At 37.6% G+C, this 26,308-nt stretch overlaps 1 protein-coding gene across 1 annotated transcript in view; it reads left to right on the top strand.

The window, feature by feature from the left end:
• The window catches only part of PPP2R5A (protein phosphatase 2 regulatory subunit B'alpha), a 71,876-nt gene that overhangs the window by 5,903 nt on the left and 39,665 nt on the right, over positions 1–26,308 (top strand). The window lies entirely within an intron of this gene.

The following is a 26,308-nucleotide window of genomic DNA, read 5'->3' as shown; positions in this document are numbered from 1 at the left end:
ATTCTATTGAATTTTGCTGTAGTTACCATAATTAAAACTCAGCTGTTATCATTTGATACTAGGTCGTCAGTTTTTCTTTGTGATTTTTGGAGCTGTGGCTAAGCTGTCAAGTATCTAATGAAAGTGAGAATGTAGGACAGAGGTTTGCCTCATTTTAATCTCTTCCTACAGGGTAACATGATGATTCCAACCACCTTGGAGTGTAAAACTGCTGTTTGTTGTATGCTCAGATCATTGTTCTGATTCTTGAAGAGTTAGGAGTAGTATGTTGAATATCAGGTATTAAACGAACTATAATTTAACTGTGTTTTGGGGCATGCCTTGTATTTATTTAGCATTAAGAAACGTTTTTCTTCATAGTGTTTTCACTACTATCATCGTAATCTTGACCACAGCTTTTTATCCAAGGTAGGGCAGCAAGGACGTGGGGCCACTTACATTCCATCTGTACCCCAATTTTGGTTTTGGCTTTTCTGCTAACCAGTTTGAATAATGTCTGTATTTGTTGATCTGTTGTTTTGAGTCTAGGTTCACTTGTTAGTGTAGTAGTTGTGCTCTCTCCAGAATAAGGTGATAAAATTTTCGTGAAAGAACCTATCTGTTTTTGCAGCCCATTATGTTAAATCACTGTATTCTGTGCATAATAAGTATGGTCATGTAAACAGAATCACTGTTTTCATAAAGGTTGTCTTCTGTTTCCCTATCCCCACACTTAACTGACTGTGCTTCTATCAGTGACGTTTGATGCTATCTACCAGCAGATTGGTTCTCTTCTGTTTTGTTTGTTGTTTTAATATATTTGTGCCTAAATCTGGTTCAAGATTTTAAAGTGAATAAATTTTGGGTTTTTAATACTATGATAGTAAATAGTAAATGTAGGTTTAAAACAAAGAAGTGTTTGTTTTTGTATTTCGTGCTTTGTAAATGACTGGTATAAGTGACATGTAACATTATCGATGGATTTCTTGCAAGGAAAGGTATTGTGTAAAATTTGTGTGAAAAAGTAATTTCTAAATATGAGGTACAAATCTTGATTTGTAAGGATGTCCTTGAAGGAGATGAAAGGAGCAGATTTTAAATATGTAATTTTTGTGTGTTATTATGTAACAAGAAACCTAAATGATTTGTTGAAAGAGTTTAATATGACAGTCTAGGCTTATGCAGAAAAAACTGTACTTGTCTGAGCAAGATATTGACTAATAAGCAGCTTCAAACCTATTTTTATGGGTATCTTTTTTAACTCTTCCCTATAGGAATTTGTTTACATAGGCTTTTGGAGTAAGTAATGAATTTTAGAAATCCTGCAATTTGATTAGACTTCCAAAAGAAACCAGTTATGATTTGGGGGTGGGTAGGGATAGTTTGCTGAAGATGATAGGCTCACGTGATAAAATTTAGAGAACCTATTTCTAACTTCAATCCTGAAGACAAGAGATTTCTTGGGAGCACACTCCTCCTGCTGGAATGGTGATGTTAATTGCACCTACTATAACCTTATGGTGATGTTATTTGTGGTTGAGCCTTCAAGTGTTGCGTGGAACCACAGAGGTCATTCAAGTTTAACCTCCATTGGGAATCAATTTCACTCTTATTCTAAATTAATAGCCATCTTGTCATTTCATCAGTGAAGCTTTCTTTAAGGTAGGGAGGAAAGTATAGGGTTTTAAAGCTCTTAGGTACTCGCTCAGACTTTGCTTAATAAGCAAACTGTATAGACAATAGCTAAAAAGATATTAAATGTGTGAAACAACTGTTTTTTCATCCTTACCTGAGGATATGTTTATTGATTTTAGGGAGAGAGAGAGGGATGGAGGGAGGGAGAGATGAATAGAGAGAAACATTGATATGAGAGAGAAACATAAATCAGTTGCCTCCCACACACCCCCCAAATGGGAATCAAACTCTCAACCTAGGTATGAGTATGTCCCCTGATGGGAATTGAACCCACAATCTTTTGGTGTATGGGATGACCTTCCAACCAACTGAGCCACCTGGCCAGGGTTGAAACCAGAACTTTTTAATGACTGGACCTAGAACTTATAGTTCAGGCATACCAAATCTTAAACATAGCTTCAAAGTTACACATTTTCTCTGATTGGTTTTGCCTTTGTTTCATAATCATTGGTAAAGGTTATTCTAGAATTATAATTATTATCAGAAGTTGATGATTATTTGAACTCACTGTTAATCTTCATGCCTCTAAATTGGTAAAATGAAAGAGATGGGAAAGTTTGTGGTGTAAAACTCAGGGAGTTTTGATTTAGCAAAACTGGTTTTTTTTTAAACATTTTTCAGGCAGATTTTTTTAGAGATAAACATCTGTTGAAGTTATAAGTAGAATAATATATAACTCCTGTACAATTATGTTTCTGCTTTTTTAAAAAAAAACTTGCACTGTCATTTCTTCTTTTGGTTGGCTGCAGGAAAAAGATTTTGTTTGCCTGCTGTGAAACTAGATACATACTTTGTTTTCAAAATCTAGTACAGAAACTTTTTGCTGTCCACAGTGCATAGAATTTAGGTGAACCATTGTAGAGATTATAATTTAGTAAAGGGAGAAAAATGGTGAATATATTTTCTTTTGAAATTAAATATCTGTAGGAGATTTTAATTTGGTGGGGAATATAGACATGGAAGCAGGCAGTTTAAATTAGTGTGGCAAATGTTGTGATAAGAATAAGCAGTAAGAGACTAGGGAATATGTAACGGATCTTGCCCAGTTTTGCTCTATGAGGAGAGAGATCAGGGGAGGCTTCCTGGAGAAAATGAAAGGTAAACTGAAACCTAAAAGACACATTTGGTCTAAGAGGTCCACCTAAAGGACAGTATGTTAAACCCTAAAGGTAAGTGAGCATAGCTTGTTTTGGGAACTGCCAGCAGTTTATGTGGCTGTGATAGAGACTATTACAATAGGAAACTGGCTAGAGAAGAGACTGGAGCAACAATTGGGACCTAGGCCGTAGTCTTGATACCATGTACTGCATTTATTCCTGATATTAGTAAGAAGATGGTATTGAGAAATGGGAGTGAGGAACATTAGTTAGGATACTGGCACAGTAATCCACACAAGAGAGGAAGGTGGCCTTGCCTAGGTGGGGATGGGATATCACAGGCAGACCATGGTGAGAGGTAAGAATCTATGACGACACTTTTTCCAACTCGGGCAGCTAGAAGTATGATAGCAATTTTACTGAAAGGGAAAAAGGAAGATCAGGCTTGGGAGAAGATAAGGGCTCTTTGTTGGACAGTTTGAACTGCCTGTGGGAAACTGAAGTCAAGCTGTCTGGAAGGAAGTTAGATACTTGGGTCTGAAGCTAAGTAGAAAGACCTATGCTAGAGATCATTTAATTTCTTTAGATTAAAGGTAGCATTTGAAGCAATGCCAGTAGAAGCAACTGCTCACTGAAAATGTGTAGAACGAGAGGAGACCAGAGAATACTGTCATTTAGATGACGATCGAGGGAAAAGGGTTACCACCATCTAAGAGACACAGCTTGAGTGGAGGAGGCAAAGGAGGACAGGAGAGAGTAGAGACAAGGCAGTTAAGGGAAAGAGTCTTTTAAAAAATGGGACTGGGGCTAGTAACAGTGAGAAAAGCTGTTGACAAGTCAAAATAAATAAGAACTGAAAAGTTTCCATGGGTTTGGTAGTCTTTAGGCAACATTGGTAACTTGAGAGGCCTTTTAAAGAATTGATAGGCTTGAAATTCCTGTAAAGTGGGGAGTGAGTGGAAATTGTGAAAGCTAGTGAGTAAATATGGACATCTCTTTTGGGAAACTTGACAGTTAAAAACATTCACTTTAACTGCAGTTTGAAGAATGGATTATAACAGAACAAGATTTTTACAAGGAGGACTGGTTATTTTAATAGGCTAGGTGAGGCACCATATGGCTTGGGCAAGGATATTAGTAGTAGTAGAGATGGAGAGAAAGATGTATTTGAGGGATATCGTAGATAGGGCTTGTTAATGAGTTGTTTGTGGGGAGATGGAGAAGGAAAGGTAGGAACCGAGGATGATTCCCAGGTGTTTTAGCTTGGACCACTGGGTAGATAGTTCTGCCGCCAATCACTGAGAAGTAAAAAGTTAGAGAAGGAACCAGTATAGAGGGAAAATCTGGAGTTGAATTTTGGAAATTTTAAATTTGAGATGTTGTTTGGAAGCCCAGGTATAAATACCAAATAGACTTTTGGATGTGTAAATCACAGAGTGCTCATTTGGTAATTTCTGTGACTTATAAATATTAGTTATTAGATTTCAAGTAAAAGTCTACAGGTTGGGATGCTGGCCGCTTGGTCTTCTGGCCAAATTGGGGCTGTGTATTCCCTATTTAGTGGAATGTCCATCTGTGTATACCAGATGGTATATGTGTGAAGGGGATCACAAAATATGTTGGGACACGTGCATGAGTAAGTTTAGAGTTACTTAATTGTTTGTTTTCTGCCTTTAGACTATAAGTGCTCCAACACCCGAGATCCATATTTTCCTCCACAGCATTTGGTGGAGGAAACCAAGCATTAGTCAGTCCTTGGTTTTAAGATTTAATTGAATGAAATAATTAAGGAGAAATTAAATTAACTTAAATAAAAACACCATTTTCATTTTGTCATACTATAATGTACAGTCTATAACTGAGTAATGTTTACATATAGACCAAAACTTAGTATTTTGGTGATGAAGAAACCAAAACAGGTTATATTTTTGTGCAGGTCATTTATAGTTCAATATCTTCTGAGTTATTGATTCTTCTATAACATTAAATTGCAGATGTGTATTGTTTGCACTAAAGCAAAACTGGCACCATGTTTTCTAATAGTGAGAAGGAGAAATATTTATAATTAAAAACCTTACCAAGATACTGATTTCTTTTTGAATCTGGGTAAGTAGGTGAGTATTGAACATAGGTTTTTCTAAGAAAGTTTAAAGCAGGAGATCTTTATTTATTAAATTCTCCTGATACAAAAATGCTTCATTGATCTTCTTTGGGTTTCTCTTTTAGCACTATTTCTCCCTTTTAAAATAATTTTATTAGAGAACATTTGTTTTATGAATGAGTACTGAGAAGCAAGATAAAGTGTACTTTTAATCACTCAACATTTGTGTCAGAGCTAGGTTTATGATTTGGAGTGGCTATTCAGTTTAAGTTATAGTCCATAGTTAGAAGTTCTGAGGGATTATTATGGAAGAATTGATCAGACTCTGCTTATTTTTGCTTCTCTGTTGGAAATGATGGGTATATTTCAGTTCACCTTTATACAACCTGTGTATATAGTTTTGGGAATTTTTTTAAAAAAAACTATGGCCATGTTTAGCATAGCACTGTCATTCTGATCATTATTTCCTAATTTGAGGAAGAAAAATAAGTTGGGACAAGATGACTAAGACTTGAATATAAAAGCCAGTTGGGCTAATTCATCTATCACTTTGCTGTATTCTCCTGCTAAAACATCTAGAAAAGCTACAATTAGACATGTCACCTCCTTAAGTAGTTTTTAGTTTTCCATATACACTTATGTTACCAATGAATGGTAACCACAAATTTAGGTTGTGAACCAGCCTAAATTTGAATCCAAAGTGGAAATAAAGTAGCAAATGAAACAGCGAAGTGCTTTTAGGGTGCTTAAGATTAAAATGCATTTAATCTTCAGTCATACTGTCTTCATAGGAAAGTTCAGTCATTCATGTAGGAAAGGTAAAAATAACTCAGCCTTCGCCTAGCTACCAAATACGCAGGGACTTTACTGGTTTTGCTATTTCATATATTTTGATATTCTGTTTTTAATTTGGACCACCTGGGTGTCCTTACACATACCATATTTTGAGAACTGTTTTTTTTTTTTAAGATCTAGAAAAGAAACTTCTCTTGTGGAATAGGAATTACTATTTTAGGATACAATACTTGCTGTGAGTCATGAGTGAGTCTCAGTTTTCATGGTTTTCTAAAATAAACTCATTTAAAGACTGCAATAAGAAATGTCATATTAACTATCCTATTTCTTTTACAATGGTTTTATTATTTTTGTAGGAACTTACTGAATTGCTGTTAAAAACAAATAAAAAAGTATCTTACTAATATAGAAAATAAAAATCCCCAGCTACAGGAAATTTCTCTTAAAATTTTGAGCATCTTCTTGTATTTATCCACCACTGCAATTATATAATGCATGCTGTTTTATAAACTTACTATTTTTACTTTAATAGAATATTATAAATAGCTTATTTCTGAAAAAAATTAAAATGGATTCAGAATGTCTTCTGAATAAAGTTTTTTATATCTGGAAATAATCTTTTCATTTTAAACCTTGGTTATAAATATTCTTATATTAAAAGGAGAGAAATAATCTCTAGGAGTACTAGTATTTATTTTTATTTTAGGAAGGTTATACATGGATCTCAGAAAATCCATTTAAAGGAATGCATCATCTCAGAAATTATCATTTACAATATTTTGTGTATAATTTCAGGGTTCTTGGATTCCCCACCACTACCACAACCACTACCACCACCACCACCACCATCTATAGGGAAGTGGGGTGTTTGTAGACCTTTGGCCCTGCTTTGGAGACTTGAAAAACCTTGTTACAATATGTAATTGTTTTCCTTAACATGGTAGCGAGTGTTTTGTAGGAGTAGCTCTAAGATGGAACCTCATCACATCCATCAAAGCTGAAAATAGCTTTAGCCCTTCATGCTTTCTATAAAGATGTTTCATATTTTTTCACCAAAAGTCTCAAATGAGAAAGATGTTTCTAAAAACCTGTTTTATTAATGAAGAGCAGGTTTTATATTCAAATTGAATTAATAAGCAGGGGACACAAATACCCCATTTATTTAACTGGGTTGGGTAAAAAGTCCATTAAGTTTTTTTCTATAAAACACATTTTTCATTTTCACTAATAACTTTATTGACTTGGATATTTTGAGTATATCAGGTATAATGTCAGTTGTTCTCTGTTAATGGCTTGATATGATCACTTTCAACTTCAGCTGGCCTACCCGACAATAGGGCATTGTCCAGCTAGAAATCTCCAGTGTGAAACTACGCAAGCCACTTTTGACATGATCAGTCAGTCACAGCACTTTCTCTATATACTGCACAAATGTTTGTTTTGCATTTCAGTTGTGTTTTTACCTTTCTTGAAATAATAAAGCCCCCTATGCTGAAAATGTTGCCTATTTTCCAGCTTCACTATGAAAATGGCTACACAAAAATTCACCAATTTTGTTTTTTTTAGTGCACAGAGATATGGCTGTCATAATACAATCTAACAAAATTGTTTTGAATGAATTTAAAGACAACTAAGTGCTGCTAGAGTCATCTTACAGAAAAAACCAAATGAACTTTTTTTTGGCCAACCCATAGTAGGAGACTTTGTTTTTCAGTATTCTGCTTCCTAATATAACATGTCCCATTAGCTAATCTTCATTTCATGTTATTCATTTCTATCTTATCAAACATGGTTTTTAAATACAAAAAATAACACAGTTAATTTTTTTGAAATAAAAATTGAACAATGTATTTCAGTCCTTCTATAATGCAGTAGTTACGGGATATATTCAAGTGTGAATCGTAATTGAATAAAGTATGGAAGTATTTACACTTTTGATAGTTTTAGACCGTCTTCTGGGGGTTGTCTTTATATATATATATGTATATATGTCTTTAATATATACATTTATATATTAAACATATAGGGTGAGTGGACTCAAATTTCCTAAAATGTGATGTCTACAGTTTTCCCCACAATATTCAATTGTAATGAAAACACAGATCCTTAACTAAGTCATATTTAGTTACGATGCTGTGAATCATTTGTTAATAAGTTTTCATTGTTACTTTATAATAGCTTGATCCTTTAACATTTCAAATAAAAACTGATTTTAGACTCTTAGTTATTAATGTTCTAGGGGTATTGCCAAAAAAAGCTACATGTCCTATATTCTGTGCCAGTTTCTTAAATTAGAATCTTGGATTGCATCCGTAGCGTGTCACTGTAGTGGTATTGCTGGGTTGCTACGATACAGTGCTTGTTCTATAATTTGTGGCATGAATCCTATATGAGATCCTACTTAAAATTTCAAATATGTGAGCAGCAGTAATTGGGAATAGGGTATCTTTTTTCTTTAAGGAAAATTATGCCTATAAAACTGTTATTTCTGTTACAGATTGTGATATCAGGTACTTCAAACTATTCTTAGATGTAAAAAAGAGGATTAACAATGAACAACTTGAAAATAATTTGGTTATCCCTAAGTTTAGTTTATTACATTAACTTTTATGAAAATGGGCAAGAAGAGAAAGGCTTTGTGATAGTGACTGTTAAAATGTCAATGTTCTGCTTGGTATTTGAAGTCTTAAGATGAAAATGAATATAGATTTTCTGGTAAGATGCATTTGAGACAGTACCAGCAAAACTGTGTTACAAGGAAAAACTCTATCTTTACTGAATTTATTTTTTTAATTCAGTGAACTCTTAAAACTAACCCTACATAGCTGTATTGATAAGTTATTACTTTCTCATTTTATGTGGTGGTTCAGGGATTTTCACTTACATGTTCATTGAAAATTTCTATCACATTTAGTATTATACCTTAGTATAGGCAGCATAGAACAAAATAAGGGTATTTTAGGCATGTGTTGTGTGCACATATGAAGTTTATATTATTGGTTACTGGCATTTGATCTTTAAACTTTTACTGTCTTTCAGTAATGTTTTGGATATTTCATGTGAAACTTTTATTTTTTTAAAGTATATTTTATTGATTAAGCTATTACCACAGTTGTCCCATTTTTTCCTTCTCTTTATTCCCCTTTGCCTTCCACCCCTCATGCCACCAGCATTCCTCCCACTTAGTTCACATCCATGGGTCTTATATATAAGTTCTGTGGCTTCTCCATTTCCTATACTATTCTTAACCTCCCCCTGTGTATTTAGTACCTACCATTTTTTGAAATTTATTTAATTATTTTTAAAGTACAGTTTTCTGTGTATTACTCCCATCCCATCCCACCCCCCGTGTTCCCCCCTCCCTCCCATTTCCATCCTTCTCAGTTGTTGTCCATCTATCCTTTATATATGTTCCTCTAAATCCCTCCCCTATTTCCCCTGAAATTCCTCCCCCTCTCCCCTCTGGTCACTGTGAGCCTGTTCTCTATTTCAGTGTCTGGTTATATTTTGCTTGCTTGTTTGTGTTGTTGTTTAGCTTCCTGTTAAAGGTGAGATCATATGGTATTTGTCCTTCAACACCTGGCTTATTTCACTCAACATAATGCTTTCAGTTCCATCATGCTGTTGCAAAAGGTTGGAGCTCCTTCTTTCTTTCTGCTGCATAGAATTCCATTGTGTGTATGTACCATAGTTTTTTGATCCATTTATTTACTGACGGGCACCTAGGTTGCTTCCAACTCTTGGCTATTGTAAATTGTGCTGCTATGAACATTGGGGTGCATATGTTCTTTGGGATTGGTGTTTCAGGGTTCTTAGGATACAATCCTAGCAGTGGAATTGCTGGGTCCAAAGGCAAGTCCAATTTTAGTTTTCTGAGAAAATTCCATACTGTTTTCCATAGTGGTTGTACCAGTCTGCAATCCCACCAACTGTGGACCAGAGTCCCCTTTTCCCCACACCCTCTCCAACATTTGTTGTTTATTGCTTTGTTTATGATAGCCATTCTCACCTGTGTAAAGTGGTATCTCACTGTGGTTTTAATTTGCATCTCTCTGATAGCAAGCGATATTGAGCATCTCTTTATTTGTCTCTGGATCCTCTGTATGCCCTCCTGGGAGAAGTGTCTGTTCAATTCCTTTCCCCATTTTTTAATTGGGTTAGTTGTCTTCTTAGAATGAAGTCGTGTGAGTTCTTTGTATATTTTGGAGATTAAACCTTTGTCTGAGGTATCATCGGCAAATATGTTTTCCCATACAGTTGGTTGTCTTTTTATTTTAATGCTGTTTTCTTTAGCCGCACAGAAGCTTTTTATTTTGATGAAAACTACACAACACTAAAGAAAGAAATCAAGGAAGACACAAACAAATGGAAACATATACCGTGTTCATGGATTGGAAGAATTAACATCATCAAAATGTCCATACTACCCAAAGCAATTGACAGATTCAATGCAATACCTATTAAAGTACCAATGGCATATTTCACAGACATAGAACAAACACTTCAAAAATTTATATGGAACCATAAAAGACCCCGAATAGCAGCCGCAATGTTAAGAAAGAAGAACAAAGTAGGAGGGATCACAATACCTGATATCAAACTGTATTACAAGGCCACTGTAATCAAAACAGCCTGGCACTGTCATAAAAACAGGCACGTAGACCAATGGAACAGAACAGAGAACCCAGAAATAAACCCAACTCTCTACAGTCAATTAGTATTCGACAAAGGGGGCAGTAACATAAAATGGGGTAAAGATAGCCTCTTCAACAAATGGTGTTGGGAGAACTGGACAGCTACATGCAAAAAAATGGAACTCGAGCACCAACTTACACCATACACCAAAATAAATTCAAGGTGGATAAAAGACTTAAATATAAGCGATGACACCATTAAAGTCCTAGAGGAGAACATTGGCAGGAAAATATCAGATATTTCACATAGCAACGTTTTTACTGATATGTCCCCTAGAGCAAGGAATATAAAGGAATGTACCTACCATTTAAGCTTTTTATTCCTTGTACCTTTTTTCCCACCCCCCCCCCACTGATAACCCTCCATGTGATTCCCATTTCTGTGGTTCTGTTCCTGTTCTAGTTGTTGAGTTCATTTTTGTTTCTTTTCTTTTTTAGATTCAGTTGTTGATAGTTGTGAGTTTGTTGTCATCTTACTGTTAATATTTTTGATCATCTTTTTCTTAGGTAATTCCCACTGACATTTCATATAATAAGGGCTTAGTGATGATGAACTCCTTTAACTTGACCTTATCATAGAAGCACCTTATCTGCCCTTCCACTTTATCTGCCCTTCCATTCAAAGGATAGCTTTGCTGGATAGAGCAATCTTGGATGTAGGTCCTTGCCTTTTATGACTTGGAATACTTTTTTCCAGCCCCTTCTTGTCTGTAAGATTTCTTTTGAGAAATCAGTTGACAGTCTTATGGGTACTCCTTTGTAGGTAACTGTCCTTTTCTCTTGCTGCTTTTAGGATTCTCTTCTTATCTTTAATCTTGGCTAATGTAATTATGATGTGCCTTGGTGTGTGCTTCCTTGGGTCCGAGTTCTTTGGGACTCTCTGGGCTTCCTGGAAGTCTATTTCCTTTGCCAGACTGAGGAAGTTCTCCTTCATTATTTTTTCAAATAAGTTTTCAATATCTTGCTGTTCCTCTTCACCTTCTGGCACCCCTATGATTTGGACGTTGGTACATTTAAAGTCATCCCATAGGTTCCTAAGACTCTCCTTGTTGTTTTTTTTTTTTAATTCTTGTTTCTTCTTTCTGTTCTGTTTGAATGTTTATGTCTTCCCTTTGTTCCAAATTGTTGATTTGATCCCCTTCATTGCTAATTTGCAGTAGATTTCCCTTTATTTCACTTAGTGTAACCTTCATTTCTTCCCAGGTCTTTTTTATTTTGTTGTTGTACCTAGTGAGTTCTCTAAGCATCCTGATCATCAGTTTTGAACTCTGCATCTGATAGATTGGCTATCTCTATTCTGTTTAGCTCTTTTTCTTGAGTTTTGTTCTTTTTTTTTCCATTTGGGCCATGTTTCTTCACCTTCTCAATTTGGCATCCTCCCTGTGTTTGCTTCTATGTATTAGGTAGACTTGCTTTTACTTCCTGTCTGAGTAGCATGGACCATGTAGAAAAGGCACCTGTAAATTGTGTAAATTGTGTGGGGAGGAGCAATCTGCTTCATTGCTTTGTGGCTCTGTGTGTGTGTGTTGCAGGGATGGGCTCAGAGATGGGTCTGTGCCACTGCCTGGCTTCTGGAATCCTGCGGGGCACTTACCCCACTTCTAGTCACCTCACCCATCTCCCTTCCAGCTGCTGCTGTGGGGCTTGCATTTGTTTAAGCCCATACAGGCCCTTTAAGCAGTGAAACAAGTTTCTTCTGCTGCCTCAGCCCTCACTAGATTTTACAGCCAGAGGAAATAGGGGTTTATCTTCCCAGGGCTGGAACCCTGGACTCTGCAGTCTGGCCAGGGCCTGGAATCCCTCACTCCTACAGTATCTATCCTGAATTTTTATCCACTACATGTAAATGTGTGGCCATCCCTTCCACCACCGCCACCCCTCTCCAGGCCACACAGCATCCTCTCAGTCCCTCCTGTATGTCTGGGTGAATGTGGCTTGTTTAAATCCTTGGTTGTTGGACTTCCATACAGCTCGATTTTCTGATGGTTCTGGGTATTGTTTTTGAAATCTGGTTGTAATTCTTTGTATGGTTGTTTGAGGAGGCAAAGGGTCAAATAGTCCATCTTGAACAGAAGTAGTCCAATTTTTTATTTCTTTGATTGATTAGTTATTTAGGAGTGTGTTTAATTTCCACATATTTGTGAGTTTCCAAGTTTTTTGTTGCTGATTTATGAGTTCATTCCCTTGTGGTCAAAGAACATATTTTGTATATTTTTATGTTCTAAATTTTTTTGAGGTTTCTTTTATGACAGGCCTATGATCTTTCCTGGAGAATTTTCCATGCGCACCTGAGAATACAGGCCTAATCTGTTGTTTTAGTGTGGAGTATTCTATAGTAAATATAAAAATTCTATAGTGTCCTATAGAGGTCTATTAGGTCTAGTTGGATTATAGTGTTTTCTATTACTATAGTTGTTTTATCCATTATATCCACTATGTTTCTATAGTTGTTCTATACATTATTAAGATTGAGATATTGAAGTCTCCAACAGTTATTGTTGAATTTCTATTTCTGTTAGACTTTACTTCATGCATTTTGGGCTGTGTTAGTAAGTGCACAAATCTTTATAATTGTAAGGTGTTCCTGATGAATTGAACCTTTTATCATAAAATGAGCCTCTTTATCTCTAAATTTTTTTGGTTTTAAAATCAGTTTATCTGGTGTTAATTTAGCCACATCAGCTTTATTGTGGTTGTTAAGTGTTGGTATGATATATCACTTCACATCCTTTTACTTTCATTCTATTTGTGTCTTTGAATCTATAGATTATGTTTTCCAGAGGAAGGGGTGAGAGGTAATGGGTGAAAGAAGGGAAGGGTCAAGTTAAGGACCCTGTATAAAGGACCCATGGACAAAGACAGTGGGGGGACAGGGGTGGGGGTGAATAGGGCAGGGGAGAGTAATTGGGGGAAAATGGGGACAACTGTAATTGAACAACAATGAAAATAACTTAAAAAAATAAAGTTTATCTTTTGGAGATAGCCTATAGTTAGGTCATTTTTTTAAGCCAGTCTGACAATCACTACTTTATGATTGGATTTTTTAATACATTCATATTAAGATTACTGTTGATATATCGAGTTGAATTTATATCTGCCACTTTACTTTTTTCCTATGTGTGTCATGTCTGTTTTGTTCTGTATCCTTTATGCTTTCTTTTCTCTTAAATAAATGCTTTCTAATGCAGCATTTAAATTTGTTTTATGATTTATTTCACTACATATTTTTGAATTTATTTTTAGTGGTTGCTCTTGGGCTTGTCATATACATGTTATCTTATTAGAATCAACATCAGATTTATAGCTTAGGGTTTTTTTTTTTTTTCAATTTTTAAAATCCTCACCCAAGATGTTTCATTTACTTTTTTAGGAAAAGAGAGAAAGAAATGTCCATGTGAGAAAGAAGCATGAATTGGTTGCCTCCCATACACACCCAGACCAGGGACTGCCCGGACTGCGGATTTTCCATGTCTGGAACAGGGATGAACCCACAACCCAGGCGTGTGCCCTGAGTGGGAATCGGGCCCTCATCCCTTTGATTATGGGATGATGTTCCAACCACTGAGCCAGACCAGCCAGGGCTCTTTCTTTTTCTCTTTGTCATGGTATTGTTTTACAGTCACATTTATTATCAGTTAAGAAAAATATACATTTACACTTTTATATGAATATAATTACTGGTGCTCTGTGTGTATATGTGTGTGTGTGTGTATTTGAATTTGAATTACTTTCTGTGGTCACTTGCTTTCAGGCTGAAAGCAATCCCATTAGTGTTGATTGTAAGGCAGGCTGGATAGCAATAAATTCTCTGTTTTTGTTTATCTGGGAATGTATTTTGCCTTCATTTTTTGAAAGACAGTTTTGCTGGATATAGGATTTATGGTTGACAAGTTTTATCACTTTTAAGGGACTAGTTATTTTTCTGCTGCTGCTTTCAAGATTTTCAGCACTTTCACTATGATAAATCTGTTTGTGGATCTCCTTGCCTTTTTCCTTCTTAGAGTTTGTTAAGCTTCCTGGATATGTAGGTTAGTGTTATTAAATAAATTTGGGAAGTTTTCAGTCATTATTTCTTCACATACTGCTCTTGTTTCTCCTCTCATTTTGGTACTTCCTTCATGTGTATTTGGTATACTTTATAGTGTCCTGTTTTTCTCTGAAGCTGTATTCACTTTTCTTCACCTTTTTCCCCCTATATTCTTCAGATTTCATAGTCTCTCTCAATCTATCTTCAAAGTTCCCTCATTCTTCTGCTAATTTACGTTTACTGTTAAGTTGTAGTGAGCTTTTAATTACTTTTTTTTTTCAGTACAGAATTTTCATTTCAGTACAGCTCCTCTTTTGGTAAATTCTGTTTCTTTATCGATATCCTCTATTAATTGTGCCACTGTTACACTTTCTTTATTTCTTCAGACATGTTTTCCTTTAGTTCTTTGAATATATTTGTCATGACTACTTCGAAGTAACTTTTTTATTAAATCCAACATCTGATTGCTCTCACAGGCAGTTTTTTCTTGCCTCCTTTTTCTTAGTGTATGGGTCATACTTTCCTGTTTCTTTGGGTATTATAAATTTTTTGTTGTTGTAAATTGGACGTTTTAGATAATATAAGGGTGGACAAAAGTAGGTTTACACTTGTAAATACATGAAACACAGTTTATTTTTATATTGTTATTAATTATTATATTTTCCATGTGAAGAACTGTGAACTTACTTTTTGCCCACCACTATATATTGCAGCAACTCAGTATTGGTCTCACCCCTCAGGACTTGTTAATTTATTTGTCTAGTGACTGGGTGAAATTTCCCCCCAACACAGTGTTAGGCCTCTAACGTTCCTCAGAGAGGTGCAGTTTGGGGTGTGCCATTAGTCACCTTGAGATGACAGTGGTTTTGGCAAGGCTCTCTGTCTTTTCTTAACCACACCCCAAACTTTAATCCCTGTAAGTTTCAGCTAATTGCTTAATTGGTTTCAACAATGCCCTGGGCCATACATTGTTTTACAGACTAATAGTATCAAATTCAGGCTCCCTTGAAAGACTAGTTCCTGAGTTCAGTGTTTTTGAGATTTGTTCTGACAGCTTGGAGGGCTTCTCCAAGCTGTTTCTTTGCCTGGTGTTCTGCAAACTCGCCATCTGTAGCCTGTGTCTTCACAGAATCTACTCTTCTCCCATTGCCTTTCATATAACCCCACTTTTTTTTTTTAAAGATATTCAGGTGAGGAGGATGCTGGCATTTCTCATGCCCACAGCCACCTGTTGCCAAGGTTAAATTCTAGGCCAGTGCAGTGAAGAAGAGGGGCCCCCTTCTTTCTGCCCAATTTCCACTGGTGGGACAGAGTCTCTTACCTTTAGTGCAGCACCAATGAAAATAGTGAGGCCCTGCTTACTGAATAGTAAGGCCTTGAACTTTTCCATGCTTTGTTGCAAATGAAGTCAGTTCTTTTGGGAAGAGACTTAACAACTGTTTTATGGTTTGCTTCTTTCCCCAGACAAAATCTCTGAGCCAGGGCTCTGGAGGGTATGGGGAGGGGGTGGACAGTGGCATGCTCCTGTGTGAGTGACACCCCAATATAGTAGCTGGGTGTGAGGGGGAGAAGGGTCAGTAGCCTGAGATCTTTTTGGTTTGCCTTTTACATTGTGGAGTGCCGCTGCCTTAGAGTCTAAGACTAAAGTATTCGTGCCTCACTGTTCTCATCAGTGCTGCACCAGAGGTGTCTCATTCAGTAGAGGTTAGGCAGAAAGAAGAGGACTCCTTCTTGACAGCACTGGCCTGGAACTTAGCCTCAGCAACAAGTAGCTGTGGGCTGGATGAGAAATGTCAGTATCGTCCTCCTCACCTAAAGAAATTTGTATGACTGGTAGCTGGAGGTAGAGGGATCCCTGTATTCTTTCTTATATGCACGTTTCCCACATGGAGTTTAAGCCTAACTGAACTGGGAGGAGGGAGGGAAGTAGCAAGTAGCTGTTTTAGTTTAAATACCCCAGACTCTTGCTTTTCTTACCAAATTTTCATAGCTATTCTTGGATAGATACTTCCTCATTTGTTGTTGGTTTAGAACCATTTCCAGAGGCTTCCAAAAGTTGTTTCAAAATAAAATTGTTTTCATCAGTTTTGCTGGGGAGCAGGTCTTTAGGGCTCCTTAGCTTGTCTTGCTAGAAGTTGATTTTGTGGACTAAAATTTTAGCTTGTTTTGTAGTAATAACTACCATATTTTTTGGACCATAAGACACACCTAGGTTTCAGAGGAGGAAAATAGGAAAAAAACTTTTGAAGCAAAAAATGTAAAATATTTAATGACATAAATAATAATATTTCACCAGTGTAAGTGTAAACAGAACTCAACAGCAGCATTAACAACCATTAAACCTCCCAAATTTGGGTGAGGGGAGGAAAGTGCATCTTATAGTCTGAAAAATATAGTAGTATTTTAATCTTACCTAGGAATTCATAGCTTTTAGGTATATAAAACGTATAGGTATTTATTTACACCAATAAATTTGCAAACTTACAAGAATTGAGAAAATCCTTGAAATAGCTTCTGAAATTGACACAGGAAGAAACAAAAATCTGAGGAAATCTTATATCTATTTAATTGAATCCTAATTAAAAGCAATAGGAATGACTTAGCTTTCACAGATTCTACACCCTAGCTTTCTAGGTTTCTAGCTGAGGCCCTAGACATTTTGGATCAGAGATAAGGTGTCCTTGCTGTGCCCTGTCTGAATCACTGACCCAAAGACACTGTGATGGGTAATAATTACTGTTGTTTTAAGCCACTAAATTTGGGATAATTTTTTAGTAAGCAGTAGAAAATGAGTGCACCAAATATCAATCTGATTATAATTTGGCTTTTCCTGTTAGTCTTCTTTTCAGGACACATAATTAGAATATGGGAATAATTTATCATCCTATATTAATAAATTGGCATTTATAACTGTGTTATGAGTTTGGTTAACTTGCATCTGTATTGTGTATGATAAAAAGAAACCATGTATCTGAGTATATAAGGCAGAGGAATAGACGCAGACATTGAAAATTTATTGTGAACAGCCCTGGCTGGTGTGGCTTAGTGGATTGAGCATAGGCCTGTGAACCAAAGGGTTGTTGGTTCGATTCCCAGTCAGGGCACATGCCTGGGGTGTACAAGAAGCAACCACTCATTGATGTTTCTCTCCTTCTCTTTCTCCCTCCCTTCCCCTCTGTTTAAAAATAAATAAACAAAATCTTTAAAAAATTCATTGTGAACATCATGTTCTTAGCAAACTTAAGGATTTCTTAGATTTAATGGTATAGTCTTTCTAATAGGTATCATAAATGGACATCAAAGAATACAATGTTAGACGTCCTTACAATATTTTCCTAAAGAATTTTACTGCAGAAATTTCTTACAAAGTTTACTAGTATCAAATGAATCAGTGTAGTCATCTAGGCTGTGTGTCCAACTACATAGGTATTATTTTTCTCAAATACTTTATTCTGTGAACCTTGAGAACTCTTGTGACTGGATCTTTTCAGAAGGAATTAGCCTTGGAAGTCACATAGCCTCACTTTTATAAACTAGAGCAAGAGTGTCAAGCTCATTTTCACTGAGGACCACATCAGCCTCACTGTTGCCTTCAAAGGGCTGAATGTGATTTTAGGTATAAATGTAACTGTATAAATGTAACTATTCTTTAACAGTTAAGCAAGAGCTTGGTGGCTGCTGCTGGATAGAAACAAGGTGTCAGGCCAGATAAAAGAAGGTGGAGGGCCAGACTCAGCCCTCGGGCCTTGTGTTTGCCACCTGTGAACTAGACCATCACTTCTGAAATAACTGACTCTGTTCCCTAGAAGAAAGTCACTAAGTCCAGCCCACATTCACATGAGTAGAAATAAACTCCACCTTTTGAGGAGTGGATGTCAAATAATTTGTGGACAAGTTTTAAAACTATTACACTTGATAAGCATGAGTTGAGAACAAGGAAAGTCTTGTAAATATTTAACAGTATTATACTAAAATATCCTGCCTGATTCTCTGTGTCATAACAGGGGGTATGGTTATGTTTAATGATCCTGGTAGACTTGAATTCCTTTGGCTAAAGTTTTTTCTTACTGGATAGTGTTTAGGGCACTGTCCTTTTTTACTCCTGAAGAGAATGAAGAATAATGATGGGAGAGTGCATTCTAACCAGTGCGTGTGCAAACAGACCATTCAGGGAACTTCAAATATCAGTTATTATAGGCTGCAAAAGGGAGGATTAATTGGAAGTGACTTGGAAAGGTAGTGTGCCTTACTTTCTCCTCCTCTCCGTTCACCCTCAACTTTAGTTATCTTTGTTACTTTTTTAAGGTTGGTAATATTTTCTATAGCCATAACCAAGTTTTCTCTAAGTTGTAAGTTGATTCTGAAAGTTGAAAGTGAACAAGATTTATGTGTTGTCTGACTGTGTATAGACTTCAGAGCTATGTATTACCACATCTCCTTCCTGATGTAGATTTTTAAGTATTTTCTGGAGTTTCTACTTGGTTGTTTCTTTCTTTTCTTGTACCTTTAACATATTCTCAGTTTTTTCCCCTGCAGATAATCATGTACAGGGGTGTCCAACCTGCCGCCTGCAGGCCACATGTAGCCCACAATGGCTGTGAATGCGGCCTAACACAACATCATTACTTGAAACATGATGAGACTTTTTGTGAATACATGTCGCAATGTATTTAATGTATGGCCCAAGATAACTCTTCTTCCAGTGTGGCACAGAGACGCCAAAAGGTTGGATACCCCTGATATAGGATATCCTATTCATCCTCCTGTAGAGAACAGTCTCATGTGGCCTTTTTCCTCCTGCTCTAAATGGCCCTTCTGCTCTCTAGGCCTTTTTTGCTTCTCTGGGTTGCTTCCCTATTTCTGGCTTCCATTCCTTTCTCTTTTTCCCTTATTGCTGCTTCACATCCTCAGGTAATTTGCTAAGCAAGGTAGTGAGGGTGCTAAATTTCCCTAGTACACATTTGCCGATTTGAAAATACCCTTACTGAACAAAATGCTTTATTGATATCGTTAGCTAGTTACGTAGTTCTAAATTGTCATTAGAATTTTAATGGCACGGCCACATTGTCTTCTGTCATCGCTCTTGCTAATGTGATGGATATTTGCCTCTGGTTCTTTTGTAGTTATTTTTTAATCTGAAAGCTTTTAGTCTTTTCTCTTGGGCATCTGATAATGTCACAGTGATATGCCAAGTTATCCCTTTGTTTGGGGTTCTTTCTACTTGTTTAGTTTTCTTTGTTACAGGCTTTCCTTGAATGCCTGGTAATTCTTTATTTTCTATTAATATGTATGAGTGAACAAAAACATCACTTTAGAAGTAGGATGGGGTATATTGACTCCTTATTTTAGAGCAATTGGGCAGGGAATTAGGTAAAAGCTAAAATATATGACTCTCTGGGACTATGTAGTTTCTTTAGGTAAGAACCTGCCTTTTTCTTTCATTGGCCTGGAGTATGAGTGCTTGACTCTTTTGGAGTGGGGTAGTAGACTGTTTAGTTGCACACACTTACATAATTCCCCTATTTTCAGCTCATGTTTTAATCCCATCCTCTATTTCACCAGGCTTTTCTAACGTGGAGTTCATAGGAACCTTGGCTGCAGTTCCCTTTCTAGGAGGTGACTTCGTCTGTTTGGGTTTTGTCACTTGCCATTTGTTTTTTTTGTTTTTAACTTAAATTTTTTTTTTAGAGAGAGAGGAAAGGAGAGAGATTTGTTGTTCCACTTTATTTATGCATTCATGGGTTGATTCTTGTATGTGCTCTGGGATCAAACCCAAAACCCTGGTGTACTACTAGGGTGACACTATAACCAAGGAACTACCTGGCCAGGGCAAGACTTCTTCATGTATTTTGAGTTTTCCAGAAACCTCTTGAAGTGTATTGCCTGAGGGCCCATTCTTCTGTTTTCTTTGTTATTGTGGGTTTATATCTATTTATTTGTTTACTTTTTATTTTCAAATTATGTTTTATTGATTATGCTATTACAGTTCTCCTGATTTATCCCCCGTTGTCCCTCCCACCCCTACTACCTCAGGCATTCCCCCCACCCCTGCTCATGTCCATGGGTTATACCTGTAAGTTCTTTGGCTACTGTACATTACATCCCATGGCCATTCTGCAACCACCTATTTGTACTTCTTAATCCCCTCACCTTTCACCCATTCTCCCATAAGCCCTCTCTCATCTCTTTATCATTAACCTTTGGCATTTTAATTATGATGTGGCTTGGGGTGGTCCTCTTTGCATCTATCTTGTTTGGGACTCTGTACTTCCTGGACCTGCATGTCTATTTCCTTCACCAAATTAGGGAAGTTTTATTTCATTATTTTTTCAAATAGATTTCCAGTTTCTTGCTCTTTCTCTTCTTCTGGCACCCCTATGAAGTGCATGGTGGATTGCTTAAAGTTGTCCCATAGGCTGCTTACACTATATCTTCATTTTTTAAATTCTCTTTTCTTCTTGTTTGTGTGGTTGTTTTTTGCTTCCTTATGTTCCAAATCATTGATTTGATTCTCAGCTTCATCCACTCTACTGTGGTTTCCCTGAAAATTGTTCTTCATTTCAATTAGTATATCCTTCATTTCTGACTGGATCTTTTTTATGCTCTTAAGGTCTTTACCAAGTTCCTTGAGCATCTTTATGACCAGTATTTTGAACTCTGCATCAGATGGATTGCTTATCTCCATTTCATTTAGCTCTTTTTCTGGAGTTTTGATCTGTTCTTTCCTTTGGGCAGTGTTTCTTTGTCTCCTGGTTTTGGCAGCCTCCCTGTGTTTGTTTATTTTTTGTAATCTATTTTATTGATTATGCTATCACAGTTGTCCCATTTTTTTCTTCCCTTTATTCCCCTCCATCATGCAACCTCCCTCCCACCAGCATTCCCCACCACCCTTAGTTCATGTCCATGAGTTGTATATAAAAGTTCTTTGGCTTCTTTATTTCCTATACTATTCTTAACCTCCCCCTATTTTGTGTCTACCATTTATGCTTCTTATTCCCTGTAACTTTCCCCCAATCTTCCCCCTCCTCGCTAATGACCCTCCATGTGATCTCCATTTCTGTGATTTCTAGTTGTTTGCTTAGTTTGTTTTTGCTTTTGTCGTTTCTAGGTTCAGTTGTTGATAGTTGTTGGAAGTTTGTTGTCATTTTACTGTTCATATTTTTGATCATCTTCTTTTTCTTAGATAATTCCCTCTGACATTTCATATAATAAGGGAATGGTGATGATGAACTCCTTTAACTTGACCTTATCTGGGAAGCACTTTATCTGCCCATCTATTCTAAATGATAGCTTTGCTGGATAGAGCAATCTTGGATGTAGGTCCTTGCCTTTTATGACTTGGAATACTTCTTTCCAGCCCCTTCTTGCCTGTAAGATTTCTTTTAAGAAATCAGCTGATACCTTTGCCAGATTGGGGAAGTTCTCCTTTATTATTTGTTCAAATAAGTTTTCCACTTGTTGCTCTTCCCCTTCCCCTTCTGGTACCCCTATAATTCAGATGTTGGAACGTTTAAAGATGTCCTGGAGGTTCCTAAGCCTCTCCTCATTTTTTTGAATTCTTGTTTCTTCTTACTTTTCTGTTTGGTCATTTTTTTCTTCCTTCTGGTCCACTCCCTTGATTTGAGTCCCAGTTTCCTTTCCATCACTATTGGTTTCCTGTGTATTTCCCTTCATTTCAATTAGTTTAGACTTCATTTGTTCCTACATCCAAGATTGTTCTATCCAGCAAAGCTTTCATTTAGAATAGAAGGGCAGATAAAGTGCTTCTCAGATAAGATCAAATTCAAGGAGTTCATCATCACCAAGCCCTAATAAAGAAATGTTAAAGGGACTTATCTAAGAAAAAGAAGATAAAAAATATGAATAGTGAAAAGACAGCAAACTCACAGTTATTAACAACCACACCTACAACAAAAGCAAACTAAGAGGACAGGTAGATCAGAAACGGAGCCACAGAAATGAAGAACACATGGAGGCTTAGCAACAGGGGTGTGGGAGAAGGAGAAGGGGGGAGAAGGTAAAGAGAATGCGTAGCATAGGTGGTAGGTAGAAAATAGATAGGGGGAGGGCAAGAATTGTAGGGGAAATATAGAACCTAAAGAACTTGAGACATGTGGACATGAACTAAAGGGGGGAATGGTGGGGGAGGGAGTGTGCAGGATGGAGGGGAATGAAAGGGGGGAAATAGAACAACTGTAATGGCATAATCAGTAAAATATATTTAAAAAAATCAGCTGACAGTCTTATGGGTAGTCCTTTGTAGGTAATTGTCCTTTTCTCTTGCTGCTTTTAGGATTCTCTCTTTATTTTTAATCTTGGCTAATGTAATTATGATGTGCCTTGGTGTGTGCTTCCAACTTCTTTGGGACTCTGAGCTTCCTGGAAGTCTGTTTCCTTTGCCAGATTGGGGAAGTTCTCCTTCATTATTTTTTCAAATAAATTTTCAATTTCTTGCTCTTCCTTTTTTCCTTCTGGCACCTCTACGATTTGGATGTTGAAATGTTTAAAATTGTACCACTGGGTTGCTAAGCCTCTCCTCACTTTTTTTAATTCTTATTTCTTCATTCTATTCTGGTTGAATGTTTCTTTTTTCTGCTCCAAATCGTTGCATTGAGTTCTGGTTTTCTTCCCTTCTCTGTTGGTTCCTTGTATATATTTTTTATTTCAATTTGCAGAGCCTTCACTTCTTCCTCTATTTTGCAACCATACTGAGCCATTTCTGTGAGCATCCTGATTACTGGTGTTTCGAACTCTGCATCTGATAGGTTGGCTGTCTCTTTATTGCTTAGTTCTATTTTGGGAGCTTTGATCTGTTCTTTCATTTGGGCCATATTTTTTTCTGACAGAGTGCCTCTTTTGTCCTAAGGGGTGGAGGAGCTTTAGGTATTTGCCAGGGTAACCCACATGGCTGCGTTGTGGTGCTATATGTAGGAGGGGTCAGAGTGGGAACAATGCTGCTTGCTCAGCTCACCATCTTTCAGTCACTTTCCCCACTTCTCACAAGCAAATTCGGCCCTTCCGGTGTTGATTCCCAGGTGGGTGGGTTTGTATACATTCTAGGACCCTGTGGGTCTCTCCAACAAACTCTTCCTGTGAGGCTGGGAGTTTCTGTTACTGCCTCAACCCCCACAGGTTTTCCCAGTCAGAGGTTTTGAGGCCGTATTTCCCTGTAGCATAACTCTGAGTTGTTCAGTCTGTCTGGCTCCCCAGTGGTTCCTTCTGGTTTATCCACGTGGAAATGTGGGACTGCTTGGTCCACCAGCTGCCGCTGTGCCTTGTGTGCATCCTCTCCGCCCCTGCTGCCTGTCTCCACCTCTCCTACCAGTCTGATCAGCATGGTAGTTTTGACCTGCTCTATTTCTGACCTGGGCCGGTTCATTCCTCCTTAGGCAACCTGGTGGCCCCCGCTCCCAGGAAGTCACCATATTGACGCCGAACTTAGTGTGGACACCTGATTGGCATAGCTCACTGCAGCCCAGAACTCCTGGGCTTAAGTGATCCTCCTGCCTCAGCCTCCTGAGTAGCTGGGACTACAGGGACACACCACTGTGCCCAGCCTCTAGCAATCTGAATGAATATTTCTTCTTTAACTCCTTGGTTGTCAGACTTCCACACAGTTCGATTTTCTGGCAGTTCTGGCTATGTTTTGTTTTTAAATTTGTTGTCCTTTTGGTTGTGTGAGGAGGCAAAATGGGTCTACTTATATCTGCATCTTGGCTAGAAGTCTGTTTCTAGGTATTAGGTAGAGCTGCTTTGATTCTGTGTCTTGGTGTAGTGTGGCCTAATGTATACAGTAGGTGTTCTGTAGGGTGCAGTTGCACATTGTCTCCTATCACTCAAGCTGGATCCTTGAGGTGCGCCCTTTGTGTGAGCTGAATGTGCCTTCCTCTTGTAGTTCAGTCTTGGTAGCTGTCGGCAGATCAATGGGAGGGATTTTCTCAGGCTAGTTAGCTGAAAGGATTGGCTGTGACCACTTACCATTAACCTCCATGGAGGATCAGCTGTACAGGGACAGGGTGGTGGTGCTCAGATGTGGTTTGTAGTTGCCTACTTCTCCTGGGGTTTCCCAGGTGTTGCAGGCCAATATCATCCCCCACCTGTGTTTTGTATGGGGCCACCCTGCCTGAGTTATAAAACAGTCCGAGATGGCTGCTACTTGTGCTGGGCTTGGAGATTTCCAGCTGAAGCCAAGCGGTGAAACTAGGCAGCTAGTTCAGGAACTAGGGCTCACTGAGGCCAGCTGCTGCTTGTTTGAGAGGATTTAGAAGTTGTGTAGCGGGAGCCAAGATGAGCCATTCATATAGAAAAGCAGCTTAGGTGGGGCAGAGTCTGGTAATCCACATGGTGGGGTTAAACAGCCTTAGCCAGTTTGATGGAATTTTAGATTCGGCCAGTCTGCTGGCCCTGTTGGGGGAGGGCCCAGAGAAGGGGCAATGGCCTCTACTTGCCTTGATGCCTGAAACCTCAGCCTCCCCCTGCACACCACTGGTGCCCCTCAAGCTGCCACCCTGGTGCCAGAGCCCAGAGGGAGTGAGTCTGAGTAGGTGAGTCTGCGTGTGGGTTCTTCAGGAGGAACTGCTTGGTGCTCCAGAAGTTTCTTCCACTGACTCAATCCCCACTGGGTTTTGCAGCCAGAAGTTGTGAGGACTTACCCACCTGGCACTGGAGCCCTGGGCTGGGAGGCCTGGTGCGAGGCTGGGACTCCTCACTCCTGAGGTATCTCTCCCAACTTTTTATCCACCACATGTGGATGTGAGACCAGCCTGTTCTGCATTTGGGGCCCCCTACCAGTCTGGATGGGTGTGGTTTCTTTAATTCTGTAGTTGTCAGACTTCCATTCAACTCAATTTCTCCTAGTTCTGAGCAATAGTTGTTCTATATTTTAGTTGTAATTTTGTTGTGGTTGTGCAGAGGCAAGCCATACCTGTCTACCGTGCCATCTTCACCAGAAGTCTACTCTCTTATTCTGGAGTGAAGGGGAGGAGATAAACAAATTTGGAATTTCTGACTACTGGTAATATGCATTGTAAAGTTCTTAAGAGGGTAGGATTTGAAATAAAGCTATTAAAGGAACAGTTGATATTTCAAATACATTAGTCTTATACTTTTTCTTGCATTCTATGTGATTCGAATCCCAGGTTCAATGCAGATTTGCTTTGTGATTTTGGGTATGCAGTGTAGTATGGCATCTTAACAGTACTTGGCATATTATACAGCAGTGGCTGTCACACTTTTTTTAGTGAAAACTATAGTAAGAAACTTTATTTTATAACTCAGTACTCATAAGATACTAAGAAACAGTTTATAAAATAATACTCTTACATGCAACATGCTGATATTTTATATTTTACATTTCTGGTTGTGACCCACTAAAATAATCTTCCTACCCAGTAATGGGTTGCAACCCACCCATTGAAAAATAGTTTTTTAAAACAGTATTTCTTGAAGCGTAAGCCAGATGTATCTTCAAGTTTGTTTACTGAAAGAAACTTAAGAATTTAGAGATAAGTAGGGATGACCTACCTGGGCTTTGTGAGTTTCAAAAGTTGTGTTAATTCTAGGAGGTGAAAGGTCTCCCTCAGCAGAAGACCATGTAGGGAATTCTAAAGTGGTGAGAACTTTTTAGTGGGATCAAATTTAAGTCATGATCAAATTTCAGTCATGATCAAATAGAAGACAATTAAGATACATTTAAAAAACTCATCTCCTAGTCAGATTTAAACTAATTATATATTTTTTAAAGCAAGGCACATTTTAAATAATCCCTTGCTTTTGCAGTTTTCATGCTGAGCTTTTATATTGAGGAGTCATTATTAATATTTTTAGAAGAGCATTTTTAGTAAATCCTTAGCTCTGATGTTATTGAAAAGATGAATGTAAATTGGTATTTCATTATTATATAATATCCTTAAGGATATTA

This window comes from Sturnira hondurensis, unplaced genomic scaffold (genome assembly GCF_014824575.4).
Source record: "Sturnira hondurensis isolate 20B ecotype Veracruz unplaced genomic scaffold, ASM1482457v3 Scaffold0019216, whole genome shotgun sequence".
NCBI classification, from domain to species: Eukaryota; Metazoa; Chordata; class Mammalia; order Chiroptera; family Phyllostomidae; genus Sturnira; species Sturnira hondurensis.
Note: the sequence above shows the minus strand (reverse complement) of the source record. Positions and strands in the feature narration are given on the sequence as shown.